Source organism: Podarcis tiliguerta, assembly GCF_965153285.1.
Source record: "Podarcis tiliguerta genome assembly, chromosome: 7".
NCBI classification, from domain to species: Eukaryota; Metazoa; Chordata; class Lepidosauria; order Squamata; family Lacertidae; genus Podarcis; species Podarcis tiliguerta.
This window is the reverse complement of record NC_139540.1, coordinates 89,026,379-89,035,063: the sequence shown is the minus strand read 5'-3', so window position 1 is coordinate 89,035,063 and position 8,685 is coordinate 89,026,379.

The window sequence follows — 8,685 nt, the reverse complement described above, 5'->3', positions numbered from 1 at the left end:
CGTCCCCAACGTCCTTCGTCTCTGTTCCATGGACGTTCTTCCAAACGCACTCCAATCTCCAGCGCCCTCTGAACCACTTGCTGAGTGCTCCTTGGTCTTTCTCCCCTTGCAATCTCATCTTTCACATTTGCATTCAAGCCTTCCCAGAAAAGGTCTCTGACTGGAGCAGAATTCTTGTCCCACCCCAGCGCGTGGACTAATCCAAAAAAGCGGGCATGGTACTGCCTGACACTGGCTCTGCCTTGTTTGAGACCATGTAAGTCTCTTCTGGCAATATCGATGTCTATCTTTGATAAAAAACATGAATCCATCGCTTTAATGAACGCATCTGCATCTTGGAGCGCCGGATCATTATCTCTCCATAAATTTCTCAGCCACGCTTTGGCTTCCCCATGCAAATGGGACAAGATAAACCCCACTTTTTCTCTCTCATCTCTGAAGTCTTTTTCCAGCAGATTCAGCGCAAAGAGCAAGTCTGCTCGGAAGTTAGGGTACTGTGGTAAACTCCCGTCGAAATGGGATACCAGACTGCCTCCCCTTCTCCCCAGCCCTATGCCCTCTGTTTTGGGTCCCGGTTGCCCTTGTCTAGAAAGCATTTCCAACCTGGCTTGGAGATCCTTGCAGACGGTATCCATTTCCTCTTCCCTTTTTTTGGAGGCACGCACCTCTGCGTCGAGTTGAACCACTGCATTTCTCAGGTCTGTCCATTGCTGTTCTGTAGTCATCTTGCCTGATTCTTGTGAGCTCGCAAAACACCACTTCTCTCCCCTCGCTGCATAGACTCACGTTGCGAGGTTCTTGGTGGAAAATTTTAGGAGACGGAGCTTACTGTCAGAGCTGGCTCCTGGTCCCAGCTCACAGAGGACCAACGCTGGCTGGTATTAATGTACAAAGGTCTTTATTGAAGTACAGTTTCCATTCTCAAACCGCAGCGCCCCAGCTCTACGTCTAGGCTTTAGACCGGCGAAGCTCCGTCTGAATCTCCTCCCCCTGTACACCAGTTTAAGACTCTAATCTTACTCCACCTCTTCCTTCTTTCCCTTCTCCTCTGGGTCCTGCTACCCCCCGGGGTCTCCTCCTTCCTGGACTCTTCCGACGCAGACGTTGACCCCCCTGACTCCTCCCACTCTCTTCGGCGGGCTTTAGGACTTGGCTCCCTACCCGGGCTGCCCACTGTGCCGCCCTCCTGTACATTTGAACTTGGCGCGCGCGCGCGTTTAACTTTCCTGATGACCGTTTCCTCACTCCCCGACGGAGGTGTGGTCAATCCTGCCTCATGTTCTCCCGCTGGCAGCGCGCCACCTGATCCCGATGCCTGGGACTCCTCCCCCCTACTGCACTCTGGGGGGGACGTTGGCCCGGATTTCCAACTGCTGCTCTCTGAGTCCCCTCTGGCCCCTTCTTCCCGAGGTGTCCCCCTGGGCACTCCCCTTGCCCTGACCATGGGAGCCCCTTTCTGTGAATCCTCCGATTCACTGGAAAGACTCAGAGACCTCGGATCGCTGTCATCGCTGACATTTCCTTCGGACTCCTCCCCCTCGCTCTCTATTTCCTCCCTTTCCTGTGCCTCTGCTCCTGAACCCCTGACAATAAGGCATAATTATAATATGGAATTCGTCATGACAAGATGTATTAGCACCAGGATAGCCAAATGGAACATTCAGGTTTAGTGGCAGTATATCTTTGAATATCAGTTACTTGGGTATAGACAGTGAGAGACCATGATGGTCTTCATGTCCTGATTGTGGGACTCCCAGAAGCATCTGTAGGACCACTGTGAGAAACTGGAAGCTGGAATAGAAAGAGCATTGGCCTGATCTAGCAGGCCTTTCCTCCTCCTCCTCCTCCTCCTCCTCCTCCTCCTCCTCCCTCTTTTTCTTTAAATTTGTTATTTGCTTTATCTTGCCCAAGGCAATGCAAAGTGACTTACAACCAACCAACCATCCAAAAACAAAAACCCACATAGGTTAAAACCTGGGACACACACACACACACACACACACACACTACATTTAAAATATCCCACCCAGTTTATAAGGTGACAGGTTGTTAAAGGCCAAAGGCCTGGTTATAGAGGAAAGCTTTTAGCTGGTGCTGAAAGATATATAACAATGCCACCAGGTGAGCCTCCCCAGGGAGAGCATCCCACTGCAGAAAGAGCACTGTTCTCATGTTGCCACCCTCTGGGCTTCCTATGGAAGATGGGCACACAAATAAGGGCCTCAGGTAAAGATCCATGGGTCTGGGGCAATTTCTTATGTCCTTAATCCTCTAAGTATGGGAGCTCCATTCACATATAGACACCCCCAATTTGCACATGAGTTGCGTTCTAGGTCATCACACATGACGGTGGAGTATGAATAAGCCCACACTGCCTCATCATGCACCTGCCCTGCCCTCATCCCAGCCCCTCTTCTGGCCACTTCTGGGTTGCTAACCCTGTATAGCTCTAGAGGTGTGGGAGCTGCTTTTCCATTATGAGATTCCAATGTTGGTGTGCGAAGCCTCTGGATAGAGACTCATATGGGCAGGGTCTGTGGCACGAGTCCTCCCCACCCCAGTTGTCATGCAGCCAGGAGAACCAAGATGTCGTCTGACTATTCTTCTTCTTCTTTTTGCAAATATTTTTTATTAATTTTCCAACATACATTTTAACAAAATTTAGCATTCAATTTTTTCCAATTGCTTCTTTTGGACTTCCCTCAGCATGTCTGGTAATTCTCCGTTTTATCACTTTTCCTCACATTTCTTAATTTTATATTGCACTCTGTCATTATTAACCTTATCATATTTTTTAAGCAATATTTCTATCAGTAATTCTCACAGAGCTTCTTGAAAACTTACAAACGTTAACTGCTCATCACATATATTTTTCATATATTCTGTAAATTTATTCCAGTCCTCAGTGAATCTTTGGTCTCATCGGTTCCGAATTCTCCCTGCTAATTTGTCCATTTCTGCGTATTCCATCAGTTTCATTCTCCATTCTTCCCTCGTAGGCATTTCTTCCTGTTTCCATTTCTGGGCCAGCAAAATTCTAGCTGCTGTTACTGCATACAAAAATAACTTCTCATCTTTCTTTTTAATTTCATATCCTAATATTCCTAATAAAAATGTTTTTGGTTTCTTAACAAAGGTATATTTCAACGTTTTCTTTAACTCATTATAAATCATTTCCCAAAAACATTTCACTTTTTTACATTCCCACCACATATGATAAAATGTTCCTTCTTTTTCCTGACATATCCAACACTTATTGCTAACTTTATACATCTTACCAAGCTTTACTGGTGTTACATACCATCTATGTATCATTTTCATAACATTTTCCTTTATTGTAGTACATGCAGTAAACTTCATTCCTTCCTTCCATAATTTTATCCAATCATCAAATTGAATATTATCTCCAAAGTCTTTGGCCCACTGAATCATAACTGATTTGACTTCTTCATCCTTTGTATACCACTCCAGTAGTAATTTATACATTTTAGATAAAATTTTCACATCATTATTCAAAATTTCTTGTTGAAACCTAGATTTTTTTCTGGAAAAACCTCTTTCTAGCAACTCTTTTTAAAACATTTCATTCAACTGAAAGTAATGCAGCCAATCATTCACATATTCTTTCACTTCAACATATGGTTCCAACTTCCATTTATTTCCTTCCTTAGTTCTTAAATTCTCATATGTTATCCATCTCCCTGTCATATTAATCTTTTTAACATGCATAACCTCCAATGGCGATAACCTGTATGGAGTTTTAGGCTCCAATAGGTTTTTATACCTATTCCATACTTCAGATCCTCTGAAGATGTGGTTTTCAAAGCCTTTTATCGTACCATAAATACGTGTGCCACCCAAATCTATTATCATATCCTTCCAAATCCAACAGTTCTGTGTGTTCTAACTTCACCCATTCTTTCAACCAACAAAGACATGCAACTTCATAATATAATCTTAGATCTGGCAGGGAGAAGCCTCCTCTGTCTTTAGCATCTATTAATATCTTAAATTTTATTCTCGGCTTCTTACCCTGCCAGATATATCTTGATATTATTCTTTGCCATTCTTTAAATATTGCCACACCTTTAATTATTGGAATGGTTTGGAATAAAAACAACATTTTTGGTAACACATTCATCTTTATCGTTGCAATCCTTCCCCATAATGATAATTTCATTCTCCCCCACACTTCCAGATCTCATTTAGTCTTATTCCATACTGGTACATAATTATCTTGAAATAGATCAATACCCCTGGGAGTTAACATAATCCCTAAGTATTTTACTTTTTTGACCACCTCTATCTCCGCGGGTGGCGCTGTGGGTAAAAGCCTCAGCGCCTAGGGCTTGCCGATCGAAAGGTCGGCGGTTCGAATCCCCGCGGCGGGGTGCGCTCCCGTTGTTCGGTCCCAGCGCCTGCCAACCTAGCAGTTCGAAAGCACTCCCGGGTGCAAGTAGATAAATAGGGACCGCTTACTAGCGGGAAGGTAAACGGCGTTTCCGTGTGCGGCTCTGGCTCACCAGAGCAGCGATGTCACGCTGGCCACGTGACCCAGAAGTGTCTCCGGACAGCGCTGGCCCCTGGCCTCTTGAGTGAGATGGGCGCACAATCCTAGAGTCTGTCAAGACTGGCCCGTACGGGCAGGGGTACCTTTACCTTTTTATATCTGTCTGTTGCTGTATTCTTTCAGTTATTTCTTGATCAATATTTTTCACAATTATTTTAGTCTTTTTCTTATTTAATTTGAAACCAGCCACCTGTCCAAATTGTTCTATCTCTTCCAGCACTTCTTTCACACTCTTTATGGGATCTTCTATTGTTATAACCAAGTCATCAGCAAATGCTTTCACTTTGTATTCCTTACGTCCGACTGTCACCCCTTTTATATATTCATTGTTTCTTATTGATCTTAAGAAGACTTCTAGGACCGATATGAATAATAACGGAGACAAAGGACATCCTTGTCTTGTACCCTTAGTTATAGCAATACTTAGAATCATAGAATCATAGAATCATAGAGTTGGAAGAGACCACAAGGGCCATCGAGTCCAACCCCCTGCCAAGCAGGAAACACCATCAGAGCACTCCTGACATATGGTTGTCAAGCCTCTGCTTAAAGACCTCCAAAGAAGGAGACTCCACCACACTTTTCACATGTACTGCTCTCAAGCCAGGTGTCACCCATCTTGTATTTGTGCCTCTCATTTTTTTTGCCCAAGTGCAATACTTTACATTTCTCCCTGTTAAAGTTCATCTTGTTTGTTTTGGCCCAGTTCTCTAATCTGTCAAGGTCGTTTTGAAGTGTGATCCTGTCCTCTGGGGTGTTAGCCACCCCTCCCAGTTTGGTGTCACCTGCAAATTTGATCAGGATGCCCTTGAGTCCATCATCCAAGTCGTTGATAAAGATGTTGAATAAGACCGGTCCCAAGACAGAACCCTGTGGCACCCCACTAGTCACTCTTCTCCAGGATGAAGAGGAACCATTGATGAACAAGGTCTTCACTTTCCTCATGAGGCACTTGACCCAAGAGGTCCCTTTAGCAAGGATTTAAGTCACACCATGGCTGAAGTATTCTCAGGATGGAGAGATGTGAAACTTTAGCAGCCATTTGCCTTAATTGCTTTTAAAATATGTGCAGAGTGGCCCACTTTCTGGGCACTTGTGCATTGCAATGTACACTTTCATTGTTAATGCCCTGGTTTCCATTTTCTTAGCCATCCCTTTTGTACACAGGAGGTGCTGATCCATGAGAGCTAGCCCACTTAAAAGGCCAAAAGGAACAAAATGTGTTGACAAAACTGGATGAAGTAGAAGATGTGAGCTAATTGTGCATTGGACTGAAACAGTGGCTAAATTACATGTAATTAAATAAAAAGGCAATAAGAGGGACTCAAGTCAGAGGTTTCTTCTGAGCAATTAAAAAAGCATCAAGAAAAGATAATAACAAAGTGGGTTTCTAAATAATTATCTTCTCCTGCAATGTGACTCTTGGTGTACAGATAGGGGTAAATTTTTGGGTATAAAAATGAATGTCCTACCAAAGATGTTGTTCCTGTTTCAGACAGTACCAGTAGTCAATGACATGTGATGCTTTGTTGTTTAGTCGTTTAGTCGTGTCCGACTCTTTGTGACCCCATGGACCAGAGCACGCCAGGCACTCCTGTCTTCCACTGCCTCCCACAGTTTGGTCAGATTCATGTTTGTAGCTTCAAGAACACTGTCCAACCATCTCGTCCTCTGTCGTCCCCTTCTCCTTGTGCCCTCCATCTTTCCCAACATCTGGGTCTTTTCCAGGGAGTCTTCTCTTCTCATGATGCTTTGGGGAATGGTAAAAAGAAATATCTAAGTTTATCTATTAACAGCTGCAACTGCTGTCTTAGCATATTCATCAGCAAATCTCTTTGGAGGTCTACCTTTAGTGGCTCTCTCAGACCTGTGAATTAGCCGTAGGTCTTCAACACGCTCCTCTTCCTTCTTAGAAGAATGGTGACTTATAGTGAACAATGGTTCCTCCAATTCTCGATCAGAGCCTTCAGAGGGTTGCATAGAGGCCGTAGCACTCTTGAAATCCTCTGAATCATCCAATTCAGTCTCAGATTCAGAATCAGGACCTTCATCAGTGGGTGTCGGTTGTTGCTGCAGCTGTGGCTGTTCCTGCTGCTGTTGCTTATCCTCAGTCTCTTCACTGTCATCAGGATAACATTGGAAAATTCCCCCATTCTCCCCCCCACTTGGCATTGTACTCAACACTTCTAGTGAGCCTAATTGTCTTAGAGTCAGTCATCATTACTCTGTAAGAACATTTCTGATAACCTAGAAAGATACCATGCAATCCACACTTGCCTAACTTGGAGCTTTGTGGTGTGTGAACCCACATGTCAGAACCAAAAATTCTCATGTGTTTGATGCATGCACATCTGCACCTTCAACAAGTGCCATATCATGCAACTTGGCATAGTAGAACAAAGAAGCTCCAGCCTCTGTTCTCAAATGTGACTGTTGCAAACTGTCCCACATTTCTCTGGCTGAGGCCTTGTCACATAATAGACATAGCTCTTCCGGGGATACTATCAATGTAAGAGTTCCCCTTGCCTTTGAATCCTTAGCTCTCCATTCATCAGTTACCGGAGCTGGGGGGTTGTCTGTTATGACATTGAACAGACCCTCTTTCCGTAGCAGTGCCTCTGCATACTGAACCCACTCCGCATAATTCTTTTTATTGAGCTTTGGAATCCCAAAAGCATCAGCTAGCCTTGCATTGGCCATCTCTGTGTCTTTAAAGCAAGCTGCGTCTGTTTACAGCTGCTTCCAAAAGCACTTTCACTTTCTCCCGAGCCTCTTGTTGCCGCAGCTGTTAGTGCTTTGGCTTAAAAGTTCAAAGAGCTCAATGTCCACCCCTTAATGCCATTAATTAGGAGCTGGCAGGCTTCCCGGGTCAAGAGCACATACCTCTCATCAATCATCTTGACGCGCAGAGCAGATAACTCCGTTCCTCCGCCATCTGTCATTCCGATTCCGACTTCTGGGCCCATAACCAAAACTGTTAGTTTTATTCAGCTCCGGCCCTTGAGCTGATAATGCTCATCTTGCCTTGAGCCCAGCAGAGTAAAATCCCAGAGTCCGCAAACGAAAAGGATGAAGCAGGTATGGCTACATTATGAAAAGCTTTATTCCTAAGCTATACCGAGAACACACAAAAGTACATCTTGCCTCTGTGAGAGCAGAGAGCAACTCCAGCAAAGAAACGACAGAACAAAGAAACAGGAAACCAGTGAACATCACATCCAGTCTCCCTTTCCCGTGAGAATCCAACAGTATCTGGACTCTGTGGAATGTAAACATAGTCCCATGACTGCAAGCAGCTGCTCAGTGAGGAAACAGAAACTAACATAAATAACTAAAAACTATGGCAGAATTTGAGTAATGCTTATAATGTACTAAAAACTATGGTAAAAATGAATTATTTTTTTTAAAAGATAGAGAAAATAAGGGAAGCAGTTGGGGGGGGGGGGAGAGACTGATCATGGTAACCATGGAAGGGCAGAGGGGAGTCGAAGGGTTCAGGGAATCCTAATTGACAATGTTGATGTTTAATGTTTGAATTTAAAGTGGTTATGTTAAACTTAATAAAAATATGTTAAGAAAGAAAAGAAGATGATCCAAAGATGGTATTAAACACCAAATAAATTATCGAAGATGTTTAAATCAGAAACACTTCATGTTGGAAGTATAAAGATGTTGAAGGGTTTTTCTTCCACATGCGGTGGTCATGCAGTGTAATTAAAGATTATTGGGAAATAGTATATAATGAACTTTACAAAATGTTTAGAAGAACATTTCCCCAAAACCAATAAGCTTCCTTCCTGGGTATAATAACATCAGAAGTCCCCAAAAATCAGAAAAACCTGCTCATGTATCCAACTACGACCTCAAGGATGCTACTAGCACAAAAATGGAGAATGGATGCAGTACCAACGAAAGAAGAGTGGCACCTTAAAATGTTGGAATATGCGGAATTAGCAGGAATGACCAGTAGACTCAAGATGAAAAACAGTTTAAGGAGGACTGGATGATATCTATATAGATTACATGAAAAAATATTTTTACTTGATTGTAGGAAACCTCAAAGCGCTTTCCAAAACATTGCCGTGTCACCAGTAAGTTATGAAGGGGCTACCTTT